Source organism: Kogia breviceps, chromosome 17, assembly GCF_026419965.1.
Source record: "Kogia breviceps isolate mKogBre1 chromosome 17, mKogBre1 haplotype 1, whole genome shotgun sequence".
In the NCBI taxonomy this organism is placed as follows: Eukaryota; Metazoa; Chordata; class Mammalia; order Artiodactyla; family Physeteridae; genus Kogia; species Kogia breviceps.
In genome coordinates this window covers 67637720-67662231 of record NC_081326.1, presented here as the reverse complement: position 1 = coordinate 67662231, position 24512 = coordinate 67637720, and the positions used below count along the sequence as shown (strand labels likewise).

Here is a 24512-nt window from a genome sequence, read left to right as displayed (position 1 = left end):
TTTCCAAAATGTTCAGAATTATTCATGCCACTTTGTAGGCGGCCAAGAAAGAAACTAAACTCAGCTCAGCTGTGTCTGATTCCAAACCCTTTCTCTGCTTCTTGTCACAGTCATAGTTCAAGACCCAGCTGTTCCACCCCCTCCCCATGCCACCCTCCACCACTGCCGGGGAGGCATCTGTTCCCCTTTTGTAGGGGTGAGAGCAAGCTTCCAGGTGATTCTAATGCCTCGCAGGACTTCCAGGAAGGGCTTTCTGATTTCCTCCTGTTGTCCTCTCTTTGGCTCCCTCCCTTCCAAGCTGGGTAAACACCTCTTTCCCCTGTCTCCTCTATACACTGTCATCTGTGCTACTTTCCTGCAGGTACGGATTCAGGTGGGGCCCCATCTCCCTCCAGGGCTAGGAGCCTCTTGGAAGTCCTGTTGGAATCCTACCATCTCAGTGCCCCCAGCTCATAGCACAGGGCTTTAGAAGGGGTTCGCTAAGGAAACAAACAGGTCATAATCAGGTAAGTCAGCACTCAATATTATTTGGTGACTGGTCACCACATCCCCTTTCCGGGCAACACATCAGGAGAGGTGGAGGGTGGAAAGATAGTGGAAGCTTCTGAGGTGATTCTTGATGTCTGCTGGAGGTCAGAGGAAATACTTTAAAGAACATTGTCTATATTCCTAAGAAATTTGGCTGAATTTCAAGACAGTGCTGGATGGCTTTGAGGGCTGAGGGAGCAAGTCAGAGGGAGAAAAGAAGCATTTCAGTGTCCTAGGCATGTCTTGCTACATGGAGAGAAATGCACTCTTTGACATTACAGACGAGGGGAAAGATGAGGTCTCTTACAATACCGGAAACGAGAGTTCTAGTGAGGGGCATTTTGTCTGGGAATTTCAGTGCTGGAAGTCCTTGGAGAGCCTCTAGGGTAGCACAGATAACTCCACTCCCTCTCCCCGGCCCCGCGTTATCTTTCCTTATTGCCTGTCACCCCCTCTCCCCACCCCCGCCCCCCGCGGCAGGGATGTTGTTTGGATCCCCAGCTGCCTCTCGGGGACCTAGGACGGCCTTGGCACTTGGTAGGCCCTCAGCGAATATCTGTCGAGGGCCGAATGGATGTTTCGAACGCACAAGCTGTCCACGCCTCCACCGCCAGGGGGGCGGGGCGGGGATCGGCATCCTTCCCCACGCACAGGTGAGGGGGAGGCGGACCCGGGGCCGCGAACCCGGCCGGCCCGAAGGTCGGGGGGCGCCGAGGGCCCGACGGGCTGTGCCCTTGGGCCATCCCCGCGCCTCGCAGAGCTGGAGCTCGCTCGTCTACGCCACCGGGAGGGCGCCGAGCCCCCCAGCGCGCCCCCGGGCGGCCGCTCGGCCGCCTGCCGCGACTTGCCCAAGGTCACCCGCGCCCCGGCCCCCGGGTTGTAGGGTGGGGGCCGGCGCGGGGCGGTCCCGGGGCGCCGCGCGCGCTGACGCCGGGCCCCGCGATGCGGCGGGGACGGGGCGCGGGGGGAGGCGGCTTCGGCGGGCGTCCTCCTTTTGTGCGAGCGCCGGCGGCGCGGCTTCTCGAAGGTAAACGGCGTTTCCTCTTCCTCCTCGATGTGTCTCTTCCTTTTATAGTTATTTCTCGCCTGGCAGTCGCCGGGGCTGCTGCTGCTGGGCCGCCGCGTAGGGGGCCGCTCGCAAACCTGTGGCGGTGACGTGAGACCCGCCAACCCGGAAGCGGCGGCGGCGGCGGCGACGGCGGCACCCGAGGCTCCGAGGCTCCTGCGCTCCAGCGCCGGCGGCACCCGAGGCTCCGAGGCTCCAGCGCCGGCGGCCGCGCTCCCTTCGCTGCTCGCCCGGGCCGCCAGGTACGTGCCCCGGGCTCCTCCGGCGCCGCCGCCCGGGCCGCCCGGCTCGCCTGCGCGCGTCCTGGGAGCCGATGTGCCACCGGGGAGGGCGTGGGGTGCGGGGCGCGCGCGCGATGGGTGCAGGGAGAGGTGGGAGTGCGATCCGGGCCGCGCCGGGCGCCCTGCGTTTGGAGAGGGGGCGCCGCAGCGGTGGGAGCACCCGGCGCGTGGGGCGCCCCGAGGATGCGCCTCGTGGGGGAGGGGGCTGGAGGGCGCTAGGGGCGCACGCCGAGGGGCCGCCGCCCGGGGCCGCCCAGCTGTGGGGACCGCGGCTGCGCCCGGAGGGAGGGGTGCCCGGCGTGCCCGCTCCCCCGCTGACCTCTCCTGCCAGCCAGGTGCGGGCACAGGGTCTGACCCCGGGCGCCGTGCATCCCCCAACCCCCCAGCTAACTTCGACTGGGGGCTTCGAAGGCCAGTCTCTTAGAATTGAGGAACTGGAGGGGGTGAACAGAATCTCCCTTGGCTTCAAGACTTCCTCGTGGGGTAACCACCCGCCTCTGTTTAAAGAGCACTTCCTCTTTGCCCTTTATCTTTTCATCGTATTTTTTTTTCCATTTTTAAAAAATGTAAGTTCAGTGTTAACGAGTGGATGCCCCTGCAGCCTTGCACGGCTTCCTTGGGGTTGTGTACACACCCCGTGGGTATGGAACCTTGTGTGTCCTGTGTCCCGGGTGGAAGGAAAGAGGAACCGAGGACTTCCCTTACTGGAGCCCCCGGCGGCGGTCTTTGATCCTCCCCCTGCCGCAGAAATGGAGCCAGAGGGGGAGGGGTTGAGCGGGAAGGAGGCCCTGCCCGGGAGTGTCTTGAGGACTTTGCACCTAGGTTTAATTCCTTGCTCTGCCACTTAATAGCTGTGTGACCTTGGGCGAATCGCTTGCCCTCTCTGAGTCTTAGGCGCCTGTCTCTAAAATGGGCTGCTTTGAGTTGGTCCTCGAGAAGAGGAGCGTGTATTTCCTGGCCTGGAGAGGGCGCAGTGATGGGACGTGTCATTGTCAGTCACCTTTAATTTCTGCGTCCCCACCGCCTAGAAGGGGGGCCTGGGGCACACGGGAGGTGCTCCATAGATACCTGTGAAATGAATAGGTGGGTGGTGAATTTTGAGAAGTGAGTAGCTGGGTGTGGTCCCACATTTTGGCTTCCTTGCCCTGTAACATCCATTCCACGGTCCCCGGAGAGCCACATTTTGCCACCTGGGATACATGTAATCCACCCCCTTCCCAAGGAGGATTAGCTTGTGAAAATATTGACTTCTTATGAAAAGGAGCTTAAACTCTGACTTTGAGCCTCTCCTATTCTTGGAAGATTGCATTTAGTGGAAATGAAAAGGAAGCCTCATTTTGATTGCCACCGCCAGCCGCTGGGGCGGGCTGCCAGGGCTGACAGCTGGGCTGATTTCCCAGGCATTGGGGTTCCTGTAAACAGGAGGAAGCTAGGGAGAGGTGGGTTTTCTCCTAGGTGGGGCATGCAGAAGTGGTCAGCTGGCCTGAGTTTTCTTCCTGGGGAGGCGTGTTGTAATTTGCATTATCTGGATCCTTGCTAAACTTTAGGCATGGGGAGGGGCAGGGCGTGTGTGCTGAAGGAGCCCAGGGTGGATTCACCCTCAGGGGTACTCGGAAATGGCCTTCGCATAAAGGCTCACTATGCATTTCCGCAGGTCACTTGGGGAGATTTTCAGGTAATTTTGTTTTCTTTGACAGCCATTCCTTTTCTCCTTTCTCAGCTCCCAAAAGTCTGTGTGCACTTCTCTTAGGATCCTTAGCTGTGCTTTTTTTGTTGTTTTTTGTTTTTTCTCTCACAGCTGGAGGGCAGGAGATGAGCCTGAGTGCTGCTATTATTTTAAGAGGCAAAAAGCAGGCACCTCTGTGTGGCCAGCTGCGGTTTAAGCATGCACAGATTCATTTTTAAGGCATAGAGTGGCCATAGTTACCTATGAAGTAGAGATTTTATTTTCATCTGATGACTTAGAGAAAGTGCAGGACTTGGCCCAAGACCCTCAGCCAATTAAGCAGCAGATTCCAGGTCCTTACTCCAGACTTCCAGCTGTAGAGCTCTCCCGCTCTTCCCTGTGGACTGTGCTCCCTTCTGAAGGGCCTTTGTGTTTCCCCTGGCACCTGGCAGGCTGTCTGGCATATGCTGGATACTCAGTACATGCTTTTTTTTTTTTTTTGACAGAATGAACAAAAGAGGGATGGTTTGCTCTTTGTGGAGGTACAGTCTGTCTCTACCTCTAGGTCAGCGCACTGGCCTGTAGGTGACCTTTTGCAGTTGTTCTCTGGCCATTCCTCCCAAGTGTGTCTTGGTTCCCCATTGTGGAATCCCAGACTCTGTCAGTTCTTGCTTCAGGACCCAGAGCCCATGACAGGAGGGACTCCTGAGGGCCACCAGTGCCAGGGGGTTGTGGCCTTACGCTCATGATCTCCTTGATTGAAGAGACCGCTGTCCTGTGGCTTTGGAGGTCTGGGACTTGGCCGCCAAAGCGGTTTCTCTCTCTCCAGCGAAACCATCTTCCAGCAAGCATTGTGGCGATAGTGTTGTGTCAGTGAAACATCAGATTTAAAGTCAGTCCACCTTAGCTGTGCCCTGGCCTGAAGCCTTCGAGAGGTCACGACCTTCTTAGAACTTTCTTCTCCTCATGTATAAACGGGCAAAATCCTCCCTGCCTCAATTCCATCCAGTTCACAGGACTCCTGAACATGCGGGCAGGATCCACATTCACACCTCACTGCCCGCTCTTACTGCCTGTGTGCATGTCACAAAGTGTATTCACCTCTCAGAGCCTCAGTGTTCTCATTTGTGAAATGGGACGATCTATCGGGGGGATGGTTTTGCTCATTGCGGTCGTGTGAGTGATGCTGTCAGCACAGGCCCCCATTAAATGGCCAAAACCATCAATGTTTATATTTTATTTATTTATTTATTTTTTGCGGTACGCGGGCCTCTCACTGTTGTGGCCTCTTCCGTTGCGGAGCACAGGCTCCGGACGCGCAGGCTCAGCGGCCATGGCTCACGGGCCCAGCCGCTCCGCGGCACGTGGGATCCTCCCGGACCGGGACACGAACCCGCGCCCCCTGCATCGGCAGGCGGACCCCCAACCACTGCGCCACCAGGGAAGCCCTCAATGTTAATTGTTATCAACAGCAGCAGCAGTAATGATCCCTGTGTCCTCAACTAGAGACAGCATAAGTGTCTCAAAGGCCAGACCCATGTCCCTTTTTTAACTTGAGTTGGCACTTCTGGAGAGAAGTAAATTGAGGAAGGGTGGGGGGAAGGGTTGATTTTATTCTTTTTCTCCTTCCCTGTCTGGGACACTTGATAAAGGCCTGATGAAGAAAGAAACATTATGATTCTGTTTTTCATCCACCCCTGAGGGTAAAAGGTCTTTTTCCCTCTCTCTCATAAAGCGAGCTCTTTATGTGCCTATGACACTCAGTTCATATCTTCTCATAAACTTCGTATCCACTCCTTCCAGATTTCACCCAAGACTTGATCCCCCCAGATTGTCAAATGGACAGAGTTCTGCTGCATGGGTAGAACTTTGGGAGTGAAGTCTTTGATGGTCTTAAAAGGGGTGATTGGCCTCCCCAGGTTGCAGGGAAGAGAATAACTTTGTAGCCAAGGATGCATGAGGTTAACAGCAACTGTATTTTCCTCTCATCCTTTTTTGCTTCAGAGGCAGCACGGGTGTGGGTTTGGGGGCCAGACTGTCTGGGTTTCCGTCCTGGTTGTGCTGCTTACTAGCTCCGTGACCTTCCTCTCTCTGGGCCTTCTTCATCTTTCAAATGAAGAATAATGTTTGCTGCCTGGAAAGGTTGTTGTGAAGGTCAACACAGAGGTGGTCTGGGGAGCCTCCCAGCACAGTGTATGGCACACAGATGGTGCTCAGCAAATGTCAGTTACTTTCCTGCCACCCCTGGGCTCTTTCTATCCTGGCCTCAATCCCATCGTCCTGTCCCTCCGTTAATGGGGCTCCCGTTCCACTGAGGATCAAGCCCTTGGGTGACAGCTTCATCCTAGATTCAAGTTCAAGTCTCCATGCTTTCCCAAACCGCTTTTTGACTGTCCACAGTATGGTGCTTCCACTGAGAATGGAGAGATCCTTGTACCAGAGCTTGTCAAGGAGAGTAGACTGGGGAGTCACTGAGTTTACGTTTTGTCCTGTTGATTTTTTTTCCCTCTCCTTTCCAGAGACTTACTAGCTGCCATCTGCTCCAAGGGAAGGAGACATCATGTTCATAAATACATAAATAATCGAAGTTGACGAGGAGATTTGTTTAAAGAAGTGATGCTGAGAATGAGTTTTATAAATATTTAAGATGACCTGAAGCCATTAGAGGCATTGCAGGGTTTATTAAAAAAAAAAAAAAAAAAAACTGAAAACGTGGTTTGGAAGGGTTCCTTTTCTTTCCAAGTTGAATAAAGGTCAAGAGTAGCGGTCGCAGGGCCCGTGGGGGCAGGTGGGCTGTCGGTCTGACTGTCTCTGCTGTTGGCTGTCACCCATTTATGGGGGCTGATGGACGGCAGCACGAGGGTAGCCAGAGCCACAGAAGCGAGGGGGGGAGCCCTGAACATTTTGAAGCCACCTGGGCTTCCTTGAGACTCAGAGAGCCAGTGGGTGACACATGCCAGGAATCGCTCTGGGGGGCTGTACATTTCAGATGCTGCTTGTAGAATCTGCGAGTCAGTGGCAGGCTTCTAGAAGGTTCCTAAGGTGAATGTCTTTTGCTTAATGACAGGCTACATTTTGGTGAGCCCTACTGAGGCCCACAGGTCAAGAGGCAGCTGGGTGGTCAAATCGAGGGATGTAGGGTAGGGCATGTCAAATGGGGGACACCTTGCAACACTTCCCAAACTGGCGTGTGCCCCCGGATCCCTTGGGGATTCCCTTGCAGATTCTGAGTCATGGGCTGGGGTGGGCGGAAGGCCTGCATTTCTAACACCTCCCCGTGGGGTGCTCTGGGCGGTGGACCACACTTTGAGTAGGGGAGCGCTTGGAGGTCCCCACCTGCCTCTTTCATTTGGGACCCCAGCTGGCACTGAGGATGCGAATCAGAATATGATCCCGGAGGCTCCTGGCAGCTGATGGCTTAGTTAGCAGAGGAGACAGCCATGCCCCAAATCACACGATATGAAGATGGTGGGGACTGAAGGGAGGGTGGAGAAGAGCCCCCTCCAGCCACCCAGAGGTGCTCCGTAGCCCAGCAGGGCCCGGGCGCTCTGGGCAGCCCAGGTGGGGCGGGAGAGGGAGGGAAGGAAGCAGGGGGGAGTGTGTCTGTCTGGCTTCACCCGCGGTGAGGTCTGGAAGGACTGAGCAGGATCCTCTCGCTCAGAGTTTCAGGCTTCAGCCGTCCCGTCCTCTTAATTGAACAGATGAGGGACTGGGACCCAGAGGGGGAAGCATTTTGCCGGAGAGGCAGAGTCAGGGCCGGAACCCAGGTCTTCTGGCTCCCAAACCGAGCTTATCACACGGCTCCGGAGTGTCTTTCTGTGAGCGCCTCGAGGCTGCCTTAGTGCAAGGCTCTGAGGCCGAGGAGATGCGGGGGGCCGGACGTCCTCCAGCGCAAAAGGTACCTCCGCCCCTGACCACCTTTGGGCAGGGGACCAAGCCCTTAAACCCACAGTGAAAAAGAAGGCCCGACGTGGGAAAAGTGATGGCTTTGAAGCCGTGCACCCCGTCAGAGGCTCCTGGCCTCCTCTCCCTTACCGCAGTCAGCACCCTCGCGTAAGGAGGGGGGCGGGTACAGTGGTACAGCCATGCAGAGGGGGTAAGGGTGGACAGAGGCCTGGGCGGCAGGAGGAAGAAAAGCCCCGTCCTTGGCTCGTTCGCTTGGTGGAGTGTCCCGGGCCCGGCTGTGTCTGGCTACTTGGAGGTCTGTGGAATTGTAACCCAGTGCCCGCTCAGCAGATACCGTCGGGCTGTGGAGCCGGAGGCATCCCGGCCCTACCGCTCAGTAGCTGTGTAACCTTGGGCGAATCGCCGGGCCTTGCCGAGCCAGAACCATCTCGGACAAAGCTGGGCTAATAACACCTGCCTCTCTGGATTGTCTGCAGGACTGAATGAGGTAACGTGCGCTCTAGTTGCTAACCTAGCCCCTTTGTAGAAACACTCCAAAGGCACACCCCCTCCCCACGAAGACATAGTCACCGCTGGGTGGGAACTGATTTGTCCAGTGCTGATTTCAGGCCAGGGCTATATCCTTCTGGCAGTGACACGGGATATGGATTTGATGGGAGGGTAGGTACTTCTGTAAGGTAATTGCAAACTGCTGCAGTGCTTTTATGCAAAGCTGAACGCTGGGGTTGGCCCCCCTGGGGTTCTCCTTTGAAAGGGAGAAGAACCTTGGAACTTAGGACCTGGTACCTCTTGGTTCACACATGACTCCCTAACTGTGGAGTCTTTTGCAGCTTGCCTAACCTCCCCCGGCATCCCGATGCCTGTTTTGCAGCTTGTTGTGGCTCTTAAGTCAGAAATGGGCGCAGTCTGCCTGGCATAGGGCCTGGCATCTCACAGGTGCTCAGTACTTTGAGCCCACTGTCTGCTCAGCCTCAGGGTCTGGGACTCTGGGAGGAGGAGCGTGTAGACCAGGGGAGGCCTTTACTGCCAGTCTGTGTGCTGGCCTGGCTCCAGCTTTGCTCAAAACCAGAGTTGAAGTAAAATACAGAAGGCAGCCGGGAAGTGAAACTCAACCAGTAAAACCCTAAAATGTCTGCTCTGCTCCCCTGAACTCTGGTTTGGTGTACTGCCCCAAGCTCTGGAGGCACTGGAGACCGGCCAGTGCGGCCGTTCGGACCCCCCCCCGCAGGCTGCAAATGAGCGCTGAGGGGGAGTTCACAGTCCTTTCCAAACACGCTTTCGTGGCTATCAAGTGTTCCGTTCATTGTGGAGAAAGCAGGTCCATCCTGCTATTCAACCACAGACACTGAGTGAGTACCTATTAACGCGCTGGGCCCGGTGATGGGTCCTTGGGGAGAATAAATACTATGTGACCCCTGACACCCCACACAAGCCCCTAAGGGCCTGGGCAGCTTAAGAAGGAAAATTTGGATTTGTTTCCTTGGGCTCACCCAAGCCCAGCCCCTCCAAGCCAGTCCTGTCCCTCAGGAATTGGAAAAGTGCTCTGGCTTGGTTTGGAGATAGGACGGTAGGGAGAGTCAGCGGGCACCAGAGGACAGGGCAGCAGGGTGATAGAAGGGGATGGGGGCAGGGGAGCGGGAGTTGAGTTGCGAGACAGCATATCTGACGCTTTGTGTCACATTTATGACCCAGACAAAGGCCTCCCTAATAACAAGGCGCCTGTAAATGTCACATTGCGGGTTTTTGTGATTTTGGGCTTTCTTTTGGTTCTTTCCTCTACGTTATTATAGTAATCACCTTCCCTTATCGAGCACGGACAACGTGTACTCTGCAGATGGTATTTCTCGCCTCACAGTAACTCTGTGAGGCAAGTTATCTTATCCCCACCTTACAGATGAGGAAACAGAGAACACTTAGAGGCTAATAAAAAGCAGAGCTGGAATGCAAAGTGCTACACCAGCTTCAACACCCACCTGTTGTTTTTGCTACCTCTTCTGAGTGCACTTCAAACATAACTCGAAAAACCTCTGAAGAGCGTTGTCTACCGAGGAGCAGACGCTGCTGCTGCTGGATGATGCTAGATGTTGCTAGAAGATTGTGGTGGTTTTCTAAGGGGGCTTCTCATTATGATAGGCACCTTGGCAACCATCACTGCCGAGAGCCACCTACTGTGAACTTGTCAGCCCAGGAAGTTCTGAATTTATAAATGACTCTTGTAAGTAGAGTACTGGGGTAATCTGAGTGGTGAGGTTTTTGGTAAATTCAGTGTGAAACTGACTGGTGCTATTAATACGCCTCTTGATGCGTTTGGTGTTTGGACGTGCAGCACATGCATCGTCTGCATTGCTCTGTCTGCTTGCACCCCCAACAAGGCAAAGTTTTGGGGGAAGGAAGTGTGCTATGGGTTCATGCTTTGGGGTGGATGGTTGAATTGGGCCCGAAAATCCCAGTGTTTGGGCACTGGTCACTGTAGACTTGAGAAAATAAGGTGGACACAGGATGAATCGCTGGGCTTGCAGTGTTCCCCCCATCCATTTTCAGTGTGTGAATTTGCCAGAATATTCTGTGTGTGCGTCTCCTCTCGCCCAGTATTTCTTTTATTTGACCATAACTTGCGTACGTTTCAGCTTCCTGGGTGGGAGGGTCAAGAATCCACATTTTTAACAAGCACTCAAATGATTCTGACGCGTTGGTCCCTGTCACCCAATTAGAGGAACCCCATGTAGCATAATCTTTTACCTGTGTACCTCCTGTTTCTAACTGCTGAGGGTGGGGCAGTTGGTGTAAGATGGAAAGGACATGGAAGATCACCTAGTCGCATCCTTCTCAGCCTTTTTCAGGCCACAGCCCACTCAGGAAACAGAATTTATAAGGTGTGGGCTGGGGAATGGGCAGCGAAAGAGGAAGCATCTCTCGGCCGGAGATGACTGACCCTGGGGCCACCCACCCAAAGTGCTGAGGAGGTCAGTATCTCAACACAGTGCAATCTCGTCTAGGAATCCCGCTTGGGAAGCTCTGATTCTCATCCAAGGTTGGAACCTGTTCGCACAGCCCGTGGAAGCCCAGAGAGGTGATGTGACTTGCCCAGAGTCACGCAGGAACTTGAAAGTCATCTAGGCCACTCACTGAAAGAGTGAGTGATCGGACCAGGGAGGTGAAAGCCCTACTAAGGACCACACGGCCAGCTCGTGGCCCAGCGAGGAGTTCTCGTGACCAGACAGCCTGTCCGTGGCAGGCGGGTTACCGAGCCATGGTGGCCTCCCCCAGAGCTCACCAGCCTTGGAGGTCTGGTTTCCTGTTCTAATCCGAAACTGATTTTCTGCTAGTTCCTAACAAACAGACAGACACATCCCTCAAGACCTAAAAGCACCAAAGGAGAAGAAACCTTACACATGAGACACATCTCGATCGTGAAGTCCAGAAGTTGGCTCAGCAGGCCAAACTGCATGGTGAAAATGATTCAGACAGTCTCCTAGTTTGCCCCTGAAGGATCGTTTGTGCGCACGTGATTTTGTGTGTGTGATGCTGTGCAGTAACACGCGTGTGTAAGTGTAGAGCACAAACAGTAGTGTACAGTATACAATAAAGTACAGTGTACAATATCCCCAAAAGAAATTCAATTAAATACAAGAGACAAAGTATACTTTTATTATTTAAATAAAAAAAGCATTTGGCCCTTTGAGTGTAGCTGAATATAGCTAAGTTAAATGAGCATGAGATACAGTTCCATTATATGTTGTGATACATTGAGGACATCTTGAGAATGTGTAGTTGTCCTGACCCGGTGGCATTTCATATATTACACGTGTATGTACAATTATTCCAGGGGTCTCTTCTGCTTGAGTGTGATTAACTTTGGAGAGTTTTGGGAGGTCCAGCTCCAGTGTGGGAGACCTAGTAGACTGGAAGGACACAGCCTCTCCTGGCCTAGTGAGGCCCGACTCCGTTGTTTGAATAAAAGCAGTCTCTGATCACAACAGCTCCTAGATTTAGGACTGTCCCTGTTCCTGCACACCTCACGTCTGTGGTTGAATGCCCCATTCTGGAGTTGATCTGAAAGGGCCTCCTGGGCCCGTGGGGGACTCCAGCCTTTAGAGATGACCCCAGCTCGCTGAGGCCCTCCTCCCCCTGACCCCGACACCCCCAGTGGAACTGTCTCTTTCCCCAAGCGGTGTTTCTCAAAGTGTCAGTGGTGAAATGCAGAGGAAGTGTAGAAAAATGAATTTGCGTACTTTTGACTTCACCCTGGCCCTCTCCCTCTCAGCAGTAAATGAGGAATAGGTGAGGTGTGACCTTTTGAATGTCCCCCACCCATTTCTCCAGGGACCCCCCTCCCCCATGATCATGGCTGGGAAAGTGATTGGAAAATGCTTCTCTCCAGCTAACCTGATCTTTGTCCCAAGACCTTGGACATTTAAAACCCAAAGAAGAGGAACCTGATCTTTTGTTCCCGATCACGTTAAGTGGGGCAGGAGGGAGGGAGTATTTGATTCCACCTTGGAGCTTATTCTCCTACGCATTATGGAGCTGCCACTCAACAGCGGGGATTGAAGAGCACCTGAGATGCACCTGCTGCTGTGCAGAGACTGGAATGTTCTCTAAGAGCTCTCACTCGAGAGAAAATCCATCTGGTGCCCCGTCCTCCCCCTGGGACGCCCGTGAACCGTGTCATCCTGGGAAGGCACCTGTATCTTCTTGCTGGTGGCCAGCTGGGTCCTTGATCAACCCTTCTGGGCAATCATGGCAATTTATATCAAGAGCCATGAAGATCTTTGTAACCTTTGACCCAGTGACCCCACTCCTGGGAAGCTGTCATAAGGAAACAATAAAAAATCTAGACAAAATGTTGCACAGAGATCTTCAACTCAACTTTTTTGACAATAACAAAATAAGTTGGAAATAACCTAAGCATCTGACCATAACCAAAGACCTGAATCAGTTCTGCTGTAGCCACTCAAGGTGAAGGCCCAGGGAGGCTGGGCGAAACTGAGCAAGGCAGTCCTATATAGGAAAAAAGACTGGAAGGAAATACACTTCAAAATGGTGTCAGAGGTTGTGGAAGGCGGATAAGGATCTGGACGAATTTCTTTTCCTTTCTCTCTTTGACGCATTTTCTGTAATGCGGTGGCTATGTTACTTTTATGGGAAGAAAACCTCTTTTCTGTCTCTTCTTCTAAGAAACAGAACTCTGCTGTTTCCAGGGAAAGCAAGAAAACCAAAGTGGAGATCCCTTTGTACACGGCACATAGCAAAACAGACCCGCTCTTCAAGCTTAGTGCCGGGCATTCTTGAGGTTCCAGTACTAACAGGCCTGTTAACAGGAGTATAAGACAACTGGAGGCAGAACAGCTGGCAGTTCTTGAATGTAACAGCCACCCTGGATCAGACACCCTAGACCCAGGCAGAAGACATTATCGTTGCCATTTAATAGTAGAAAAATAATCAATGAGGTAACCTGGGGGCGGGGCGGGGGGCGGGGTCAGAGGAGGTCACGTGACTTTTCTAGACTCACGGTGTCTAGAGACCCCACAATACCAGGAACGCTCTTCAGGTCATATGGAAATCATTTCCTGGGAAGGGTAGGGTGAGGGTCAGCCACCAGTGAACACCAGCAGGGTGGTTTTCTGTTTGGGTGGCATTGTCTTTGTAAGTGGCAAAAGCAGAGTGAACTCTGGTTCCGATGGAGGAGTAGCTGCCCTGCTGTGTTCTGAGTGGAAGAGATGGAGCCTTATGTCCACAAGCAGGTGAAGGCACCGAGGTGAGCTACAGCCGGTTATGGGGACAGCAAATTTCCAGACAGTTCTTTTGTGCTTAAAATGCCATTTTCTTTCAAGCTCTGTAGCTCACCTGTCATCTTTGCCTTCATTGTGGAGCAGTTCTGATTCAAATAACTCCTCAGCCAGTTTTTAAGGCACAAAAAAAGGTGCCTGGGAACCAGGTGCCAAAGGTGGGTTTGAGTGAAGAAGGGTATGAATTAATTTTCTTCTTTGGGTGGAAAATTGAAATGGGAGTGTTTTAAAATGTTCACTTCAAGGACTTCCCTGGTGGTACAGTGGTTAAGAATCCCCCTGCCAGTGCGGGGGCCATGGGTTGGAGCCCTGGTCCAGGAAGATCCCACATGCCGCGGAGCAACTAAGCCCGTGCGCCACAACTACTGAGCGTGCGCTCTAGAGCCCACGAGCCACAGCTACTGAGCCCGCGTGCCTAGAGCCCGTGCCCTGCATCAAGAGAGGCCACCGCAGTGAGGAGCCCATGCACTGCAACGAAGAGTGGCCCCCGCTCACCTCAACTAGAGAAAGCCACGCCCAGCAACAAAGACCCAACGCAGCCAAAAATAATTTTTTTAAAAGGTATAAAAAATATTCACTTCAAACCCCAAGATTCATATTTTTTGTGTATGTGTTTCTGTGATCACATAGGAAACGGGGACACGTTTTAGCACCATTTCCGAACAGCCATTGATTGCGTGTCCAGACAAGCCCTTGTTTTTTTTTTTTTTTTTTTCTTAGCTATGAAACTGGGGAAATTCCCTCTTTATAAATAAGTGGCGAACATTTGAAGTGACAAATACAAAGACCTTTGTGCACAGCACACAGCAGTCCTACGATACAGGTGGCCCGTATTATTATTATACGCACATTTATTAAACAAGCCCTTGTTTTTGCCCTTCTCCTCCTCCTCTGTTCTCTGTCAGGCCCGGCATCTGGGCCCTCTGCTCCCAGGCACCTTCCAGAGGGAGTGACGTTGTGCTGCTCTGGCCGCATGACTGAGGCTACTTGGCGAGCTGAGCCCCGGGCCACAGAGCTGAGCCCCTCCCCTTCCTCATCTTCGCAGCTTCCAGGGTCAGGACCAGAACACACGGTGGGAGAAGTTTCTGCCTGGGCCCATCATCTCATTTAATCCTCACCCGCACTCTGCCGGGAGGTGCAGGTCAGCTCGGCAAGTCCTAGCGGGCGACCCATCAGGTGTTAGGCGGGTTTAGTAAAAGCTTTCCTCCTTGGGCGAGGCTGAAGCCCACGAAAACTCCAAGGTTTCTGTTCCCTGAGGGTGTGGGTTTCACCTGCTCCCGAGAGGGCGGAGGCTCGGGAGACCCGCTGCCGGACGCAGGGCGTTGCCTCTGCCATGGGTGCCCAGCTCTGCCCGTGGCTTCACGTCCCTTCGCTTCTCTGTGGAGGTGGCATCGTGAAGCATCCTGACAGGAGGAGGAAGCTGGGTGTGTGATAGGCCTGTCACCTCCCGGCCTCCCTCTCCTAAGGACCATACTCGAGGGCTCTGTCACCCGTGTCCCCCCAGAAGGGTGTAGCTGCTGTCTGGGCAGTGTGTGTGTGGGGGGGCGTCTGTTCTAGGTCTGCCCTGCTCTCCCCTCCCATCTTCCTTCCCTGTGTGCCCCCCTCGCCTCTGTCAGAGTCTGGGACAAGCGCTCCGCTGGAGAACCGTTGAGAGCTAACCCGAGGAACAGTCCTCTGTGAATAGATGTGCCGGAAAAAAGCCTTTGGCCAAGTGTAAGCCCAGCTGAGTATTGTCGGCGCTAAATTACAGATGAGCTTCCTGGCTCTCTGGTCTACTTCGCGATGACCGCACACCACGTCTTGACCCTTAAAAGAAGAAACAAGGAAGGAAGAGAAAAAAGAAAGGGGCTTCTGTGACAGAAAATAACGTCTAATGACAGTACCTTATATCCGTAGCGTGCTTTGTATTTATGCCGTGGCCTTCCTCCACCAAGCATCGCCGAGCCCTGGGACTGGGCCTTTTACTCTTTGAGGTCCACAGGTCAGGCCTCGATCCAAGAGTGTTTGTAGAATGAGTGTGTAATTTTTTCAGAAAATTGAAGCCCAGAGAGGTTGAGTGATTTGCCTGAGGCTGCACAGCTGCTGAGGGCCATAGTTGGGACTCAGTCTTAGCCCTGGCTCTTCTTCAGCTCCACTTGGTGGCCTCCTTACAGGTGCACTTCAGGCTGGCAGAGAATTCAGAAGTCAAGAGACACACCTAATGAATGAAAAGGGCATTTACCGAGGCCTCATCCCTCCTTTATCCTGAAGGCTGGTGTTCCTTGTACTCTGGAAAGCAGCCTGCTCTCTGTGCACCTGAACTGTCCTCCCGTCTCTCCCGCCCCCGCAGGTTTAAGCATTTTCTCGTTTGTCTCCTCCAGAGCTCCTGGAAGCCCCCTGGGGCTGTGTTATTTAGTACCGTTGTTGAAAATCAGAGTGCAGCCCGTGGCTTCGGCTGTGGGAGCTGGAGTTGAACGAAAGAGTACATTGGTCCTCAGTGAGAGAGGACCCTTGCTGTCCGTCAGAGGGTCCCCAGGTTGGGTCTTCTCTGGGCCATCACACTTTCCGTTCCAGCCTCTCCATGTTCTTATCTGTAGACATGGCGACTCGTTCACCAGACAGGTCCAGAGTCCCTACTGTGTGCCAAGTACAGTACTGTGGGTTCTGCTCATATTAAATGCTGCTCTTTCCCTTCAGCCAGCTCTGGGCTGTGTCTTACTTTGCTTCTGTACGCCTTCAGCCTTCAGGGGTCGGGGAGGCAATCGGATGTCTCCACTGGGGAGGCCTTCTGCACCCCTCCCCCCATTCCCTTTTTGGGTCCAGTGGGGAAAAACCCTGTCCTCAGTGTTTTCTTCTTCTTCTCCTTTTCCTCCTCCCCCTCCCTCTCCCCTCCCCCTCCTTTTACCATTTTCAACAAGCAAGCATCAAGCATGAGCTATTGCCAGGGTTTGGGTCGGGTGCCCATGTAGAGAGATTAGCAGGAATCATTGCTCACAGAGGGTCCTGGACTGTGGGAGGAGATGGACATAAAAACAAGTCATTGTACTAATATGCAAAGTGTTACGGTTATGCAAAATTTAAAACTTGCCAAACAATGATATGCATTGTTTAAGGAGTACAGTCATATGTAGTAAAAGCGTAAAGAAATGCATGGCAGTAAGAATACCCAATTCAGGACAGTGCTTATTTACCTCTGGGTAACTGGGCAGACAGATAGTTTTGGGGTGGGGTACCCAGGGGGCTTGGCTTGTATTCACTATATTTTGTTCCTTAAGCTTGGTGGTGGGTAGAAGAGGTGGTTTTATTATTCTTTATGTATTTTTTTGTACGTCTGAAATATTGCACAGTAAATTTTTTTTTTTTAAGTTGCAAGCAAGAAGTTATTTGGAGACACTAGCCTGGGAGGGCCAACAGCCAGATATGAGGAAGTTTCTCTTCTCTGTGCATCTAGCCAAGCACAGGCCAGGCTCACACATTCAGGACATTGTTGAACTGAACTTTGCCTGAAGGGGCTAGGGCAGGCTTTATAGATAAGGTGACAGTTTGAACTGAATCTTGAGGGCTAGCGCTGGGAGCAGCATCTCAGACAAAGGGAACAGCGTGTGCAAAAGCTGGCGGCCAGGCCAGCGTTCAAGGAGCTACATGCAAATGAGTGGAGCCCATTTGCTCTCCCAAGGCCCCCCACCCCCCTGCCGCCTTTTTCTTTTTGGGATGAGCCCTTCCGCCTCCTCCCCGCCCTTCGGAGCACACAGCAGTTTCCCAGATGAGTCTCCAGCGTCAGACAATGGTAACCTCGGCCCTTTTTCTGTACAAGATGAGCTTTCTCGCCAGCGTCTGCTCTCTGCTGGTCCGACTCCTTTATCAGAGTCTCGGTTTCCCACCGGCTTCCTCCTGCCTGGGCCGAGGAAGAGCAGTTTGCGGGCCGCTGTCATTGGAAGGGACCTTAGCCAGTGTCTGGTGCAGTGACCAGAGGAGGAGACTGAGTCTCCTGATAACAGTGAATGTTCTGGAAGGGGGCGGCCTCAGCTTCTGAGCTTCACGTGGGATCTTAGTTCCCTGACCAGGGGTCGAACCAGCGCCCCCTGCGTTGGAAGCACAGAGTCTTAACCGCTACACCAGAAGGGAAGTCCCTGCTCTTGATCATTTACACTCAGAGTCCAGGGTGGTGTAGAGTTGAGTTAACTCGGGATGGGCTTCACTCTGGTATTAACACGAAGTCAGATTCCCAAGAGCACTTTGATGTTTATCGGGGCCTTGGCTTTGTGAGAGATTGGTCCCAGCCCAAGGAGATTGGCTTCGGTTTCAAATGCAGAAAGCCGTTGGGAAACCGAGACTCTGATAAAGGAGTTGGACCAGCAGAGAGCAGACACTGGTGAGAAAGCTCATCTTGTACAGAAAAAGGGCCGAGGTTACCGCTGTCTGACGCTGGAGACTCATCTGGGAAACTGCTGTGTGCTCCGAAGCGGGGGAGGAGGCGGAAGGGCCAGTGCCTGTTTAGTGGCTTTTTGGGAATCATGTATCTTCAAGATCATTTTCTCTGAAAACATTGCAAAGCCAACAAAACTCCTGGGGGAGCCAGATCAAAGCAGTGACGGGGAATTTCATCAGCGCTTAATCAAAGACATTGACTGTTTTCTGGGTCTCACTGGTTCCTCTCCCACTGTTGACTTTAATTGTGGAAACTTGTTCATTAGGGTTTCGTTACAGCTGGCCCAGGGTGTCACCCCTCGTTTGCCCACTTTGATCTCTGGGAAGTCGTCGGCTTTTTGGGGAGATCCTTGGGCTCCTGGACATCTCCGCCACTCACGTTCAAATACAGGCCGGACCTGCACCCAGATTTCAAGAGGGAGGTCCTTTTCCACACCCCGTGTTCCTGCCTGGGCTGAGGAAGAACAGTTTGCGGGCCGCTGTCATTGGAAGGGACCTTAGCCAGTGTCTGGTGCAGTGACCAGAGGAGACTGAGTCTCCTGATAACGGTGAATGTTCTGGAAGGCGGCGGCCTCAGCTTCTGAGCTTCATTGGGTGCCTCTTTTGATCTACCAGAGGCTGTCCCCAACGAACCTGCAAGTCCACAGGCTTTTTAGATGCAGTCTTGACGAGCTATGTGATGACCTAGTGGCAGGAGGGGGCAGGGAAAGCCGCAAGGTCCAGAGGAACTTAGCATGGATCTCCCACCGGGGACCAATTAATTCTGCAGGAAGTTATGGTTTACATTTTGCCCTGGAAACTCAGGCCCTGCACACATTCATGCGCCTTGGCCCTCAGAGCATCCTCTCCGCAAGTTTTGTTTAATCACAGTCATGGTTGAAAACTCCCAGCATTTTCCCCTGATTTTATTAGCTAGTCCTTACCCGCATTTCAACTGCCTTGTCTTAAACACGTTTTTTGGGTCTGTGTTTATAGACCCTAAGTAAACTGAATTCCTTCACTTTAATGAGGAAGCTGGCAATGGCCAGAAAAGGAGGTTCGTTCTGTCTGTTTCTTTGGTACTGTAGCTGTTGAAAGTGTAAGTGAAGGCAGGAGAGTCCCCAGTAGCTAGTAGAGTGACCTGGGGGTGAAGGAGTGTGTGGTGTCCCACCCCCCAACAGATCAGGTGCCCTGAGTCAGCTTCAGTTACTTCGACATTACCTGCAGGAGATCACTTGATGTTACCTTTGATTGATTGATTGATTCATTCATTCATTCACCAAAGTGACACCACCTTTTTGTAACACCATCTCGTGATCAGACCTTAGAGGGCGGCGATTTTTGCTTGTGTTCACTCCTGTTTCTCTGCCCCTAAAATTGAGCACACCGTGGGTGTTCGGTAAATATTTGTGTAATGAATAAATGAGTACTCGATATTCCATCACTAGGAATCCATTTCTTTGTTTTAATGATAGGCTCCGATCTCCTTGTATCTTTCATTTCATTTTATTTTTTTTAACACTTTATTGGAGTCCCCTCGTATCTTAAAACAGTGCCCCAGGGGCGGGTAAAGAGTACATTAAGTGCCAACAATGAGCTGATCGCAGGAAAGCAGATGGAACTCGGTGGTCCCTGGCAAGAGGGTGAGCCGCTAGCTGGCTGGGGTGTCGTGTTAGAATGGAAATTGGTGTGAAGAGAGGGCGATTAGAGGCTCAGCTAGCTGTATGAGCGAGAATCTCTTGGGCAGCTCACCCAAGCTGTCTGAGATAGACTTCCTGATCTAGAAACCGGGGGTGGAATGATAATGCCAGATGCTTACCTAAAGAGTCTTGCTTGCCCTGTCCCCTGGATCTCGGTTTCCCTGAAGGCCCTTCTGTCCTCCCAGGTGTTCCCTCTGGTGCTTCCTCAAGGCCTTCATTCAGCTCCCACTGTGTCAGGCACCGTACTAGGCCTTGGGAGGACAGTGGTGTCAGAGGTAAATGGGTCCCTTTTTCATCTAAGCTGGGGAGTTGAGATGGAGGGACAGATAGCGATGATACAGGGAGCTGGGGTGGGAGACATGCTGGGATGGGGGATGTGCAGCCCAGCCTGAGAGATCAGGGAGGGCTTCCCAGAGGAAGTGGCATCCCAAAGGGTAGGGGCTGTGTTTTCTTACTCTTTAGATGCCTGGCTCTAAGCAGAGTGCCTCACATATAACAGGTATTTGGGGAATGAATGATGGATGAGCACATACGTGTAACAGTGTTTTGTAAACCAGAAAGTATAGAACAAGGGGCAGGTGTCGGTGTTGTGATTTGTGGAAGGTAGAGCAGGGACACCTAGGACAAAGTTTATTTCCCGCCTTCCTGAGGACCAGCTGTTGCCAAGACCTAGGGTCTCCCTTAGAGCACAGCCAGCTGGGTGATGCTGTCAGCCTCTGCCTTTTGTCCCCCCACTCGGGGAAGGAGAGACTGTCTGTGGCCGGACATTTGAAGAAAACTCAGTAACCAGCAGCCCTTCTTAATGGGACCCGGATTTGGACATACAGACCTTGTTCTCGGTACCGTGAAGCCTGACTCAGGAGGTAGCTCACTCTGTGTGTGTGTGTGTGTGTGTGTCTGTAAATGGAGTGATGCCCAGCGATTGCTGAAAAAGGTCTGCAGCCCATATTCAAATCCCTAACTCTGCACTACAGTTGTCATCTCCAAAGCAGAGCTTGCTCTTTTTATAATCCTCTCCTTCATCCAGCTGAACTTCCGGAAGCTGGGGATGGCAGCTGATTCATCTTTGTAACCCTAGAACCCAACGGGGAGCCTGGCACATCTGGATCTTGGAACAGTTTGCAGAGTGAATGAACGAATGAACGAACGAACGAATGAATGAATTGCAGTTAATGCCAATTAAGTTTTCCAGAGTTACTGATGCCTAACATCTTCATGGGGTAGAGAGAGGGATGTTTCTGGAACTGACCTTTTGCTACTACGTTAGGTGTTTTGCAATAGCAGATGCTTGAAATTCTGCTGGACGCTTGCTCTCTGGGGTGAGAGATGAAGAAACACTTCCTTTGTTCACACTTGGCTCCGGGGCTGTGTAGACAGGCAGAGGCCTCTCTCACTTCTGCCGCCCGGGGAGCCCCTGGTCCACCCTGTGGACCGGTTATGGTGAGACAGGGCTCGTGGATCTGCAGTGACCTGATTCCACAGTTCAGTGAGTTGGTGTGTCTCGTGGACATTTTCTATATTTTGGGGTGCTCAGCATCCTACCCGCCTCCCTCTTTGGGGGATCTCCCAGGATGTAGGTCTTGGAGGGGAGCAGAGCTCTGCCCCCCGGTACGGGAGCTGAGGTGGACCAGACATGCTTTCTCCCCACGTCCAGCTTCTCAGGACGTGGCGTGTGGCCTCCGTGTGGCCACGTGGCTTAGATTCCGGGTTGAGCGCAGCAGCAAGGCAGGAGAGTTAGAGGTTCCTCAGAGTCAGGGGTACCCTAAGCAGATGCCCCGCTGGCACGGCCTTGGCCACATTTCCCCTCTGCCTGTCTCCCCTGGTCCTTTATCCCAGCCTGGTTCTCCAGCCTGCCTGGTGACTCTGGGAGCTTCCCCTTACTGTCTCATCAAATTCCGTTTTTTTCTTTTCTGCTGTCTGTAATCGGTAACCCTGACTGACAGGTACCGCTGAGGCCAGCGTGAGGCGGACCCTGTCCCTAGCACGGACCTTGGTAACATGGTGAGACGGGTGAGCTTGCTCTGGATGCCTCCCTTTTTGTGGTGTAGACACCATCCAGCCTGATCCCATCCCTTGAAGACCCAGTCTGCTACAGTTCAGCTCTGTAAACATCGGGCCACCCACTGTGTGTCAAGTTTGCGCTCGAAGGCACAGGGGTGCGGAGATCAAGAGTCCCTGATCCTGGCTGATCTGGGGCTTTCTGGCCATTCATCCCTTCAACCAATATTTACTGAGCACCTGCTAAGTGCCAGCAGGCACTGTGCTAGGGCTTAGGGATGCAGAACCCAAGAGACGGTTTCAGCTCTTCAGCCTGTTCTTCCTTTAAACCATTCTTTGCCTGTTCCGTCATTCATATATATTTGTGTGTAAGTGTGTATATATACACACACATATACGCATATGCACATATATATCATTCACTGAATACCTATGTTCTCTGTGTAAAAATGCTTATATACGTATATATGTTGCTGTATAAAACCTGCATATATGTATGAAACAAGCCTTCCTTGAATACCAACTGTATGCTACAGATAAAAACATGTTAATATATATATAAAACATGCACAGACACTGTATACATCTACATGTATCTACAGGTGTTTACTGAATACCTACTTTGTGCCTACACTGTGCTAGGCATGTGGCAGAACATAGCCTAGCAGAAGAGACAGAGAAGAAAACGCTGTTTTCATACGCTGGGAAGGGCCATAACTTTGCTGAGGACTAGGCAGAGAGGTGACCTGGGCAGGCTTACCGGAAGGCGTGAAGGGAGACAGGGCCTCAGGCTGCCACGGAGCAGAGGCCAGTCCTGGTTGCTTTCCTCCGTTACCTTGACAAGGACGGTCTGGTCCAGGTACCTGCTGAGGTGGCAACTCTGAGTGGCTCCTTACGTATTGATTTAGGTGCTTTTGCCAAAATCAGGTCATCTGGGGACTAACTTAATTTAGGTTCCTTTAAAATAATCAATGAGATGGAAATTTCAGAACACTAAGACACTCAGATCTGTGCAGACATGAAAGTTCTCTTTTTCTTTAGAATTGACAGTGAGGGGAGGACCAGGGCAGGGGGTCAAGTCAGTGGAAACTAAAGGCATTTCTCCCACTCTCCTTTCATCCTCTCGTTCATCTAGAACTTGACCAATTATCCGGGTCTTCTTGCCGGGATTTAATTGTTCTTTTGCCCCATTCCCTCCTAGGTTTTGAGGCCAAAATGAGGACCCTTTCAGTTCATTTATGCTGCATGTGCTGCCCTAGGACAGGGCTCCGGAGGGCTTCTTCAGGGGTGGGGGTTCTAGGCAGTCACCTGCATGAGTCCCACATGCTAGCCACATCCTGCACTGGCTATTTTTTTTTGTTTCTGTGACAGCTTTAATTTTTTTTTTTAAAAAAAATATTTATTTATTTTGGTTGCGCTGGGTCTTAGTTGCGGCGTGCAGGATCTTTAGTTGTGGCATGTGGACTTCTTAGTTGCAGCATGCAGGATCTAGTTCCTTGACCAGGGATCGAACCCAGGTCCTCTGCATTGGGAGCATGGAGTCTTACCCACTGGACCACCAGGGAAGTCCCATGACAGCTTTATTGAGGTGTATGTTAGACAGAATAATGTCCTTCCAAAGATGCCCAGGTCCTAATCTCCAGAACCTGTGAATACATTACCTTATGTGGCCAAAGGGACTTTACTGATGTACCTACGGATCTTGAGATGGGAAGATCATTCTGGATTATCCAGGTGGGCCTTAGAAGAGGGAGATGGGAGGGTCAGAGTCACAGAAGGAGGTGTGACAATGGAAACAGAGGGTCAGAATCAGAGATTTGAAGCTGCTAACACTGCTTTCTTTGAAGCTGGAGGGGGGGGGGGCACAAACCAAGGGACGCTCACAGCCACCGGGGACGGGAGAACAGGCTCTGCCCTAGAACCTCCGGAGGGAGCCTGGCCCTGCTGACACTTGCCTTCAACCCGGTGAAGCCCATTCTGGATTTCTGATCTCCAGAACCACAAGACAATACACCTGTGTTATTTTAAGCCACTAAATTTGTGGTAATTTGTTACAGCAGCCATAGGAAACCAATGCACGGTATATTTTATGTATAAAATCTACCCATTTCAAGTGTGCAATTCAGTGATTTTTAGTCACTTTACCAAGTGGTGCAGCCATGGCCGTCGTATAGTTGTTTGAATATTTTCATCACCCCGATGAGCTCCTTCATGTCCATTTACAGATAATCTCTGTCCTCAAGCCCCAGGTAACCCCTAATATACTTTCTGTCTCTACAGATTTGTCTGTAAAATCGCCTTTGGGACATTTCATGTAAGTGGAGTATGTGATCTGTGTCTGGCTTCTTTTACTGAGCACAGTGAGGTTATTGAGGTTCGTGCACGTGGTCAGCACTTCGTCCCTTTTTATTGTGGAACAATATTCTGTTGTATGGCTATATCACACCTTTGCTCCACGCACCAGCTGATGGACAGCTGTGTTGTTTCCAGTTTGGGGCTGTTAGGACCAACGCTGCTATGAGCATTCGTGTAAAAGCCTTTGTGTGAACGTGGGTTTTCATTTCTCCTGGGTAGATGCCTAGGAGTGGAATTTCCTGGGTTGTGTGCATTTCTATATTTAACTTTTGAGAAGCTGCCAAACTGCTTTCCAAAGTGGTTGCACTAGTTTTCATTCCTACCGGCAATTCCTGAGGGCTCCCTCCACCCCCAGTGTAAACCCCACAGCTCAAGAAATTATTATTAACAGTCTGTTGGGGTTCTAGATCTGTGATCCTTGATCCGTCCTACATTCTCTTATCACCAGGTTTGTTTCGGGTGTTGTCAAAATTTGGGGTTTTGGCACTGGATGAGACCTGATGTTGGTACTTGTAATACAAATAATGAGGCAGAAAGTTCAGGTCGGGTGAGTCGAAGGGTTAACTCACCGTGCCTTTCTTCTTTTATTATTATTATTTTTTAAAATTGAAGTATAGTTGATTTACAATGTTGTGTTGGTTTCAGGTGTATAGCAAAGTGATTCAGTTATACATACACATACATTCTTTTTCAGATTCTTTCCCCTCATAGGTTATTACAAAATACTGAGTATAGTTCTGTGCTCTACGGCAGGTCCTTGTTGCTTATCTCTTTTATGCATAGCAGTGTGTATCTGTTCATCCCCAGCTCCTAATTTATCCCTCTCCCCCTTTCCCC

The 24512-nt window shown here is 51.9% G+C and overlaps 1 protein-coding gene across 15 annotated transcripts in view; it reads left to right on the top strand.

Annotated features, from left to right (window-relative positions):
• Window positions 1-1160: 1160 nt before the first annotated feature.
• Window positions 1161-24512, top strand: part of CYRIB (CYFIP related Rac1 interactor B) — a 156294-nt gene continuing 132942 nt past the window's right edge. For 5 of the 15 annotated variants that reach the window (XM_067018032.1, XM_067018026.1, XM_067018034.1 and 2 more), the window contains exon 1: window positions 1453-1555. The gene's annotated coding sequence lies outside the window, so the exon portion shown is untranslated. Of the gene's footprint in view, window positions 1182-1432; window positions 1837-24512 lie in introns of those variants that run through there. The other 10 variants (XM_067018037.1, XM_067018031.1, XM_067018022.1 and 7 more) reach the window with 7 other exon arrangements.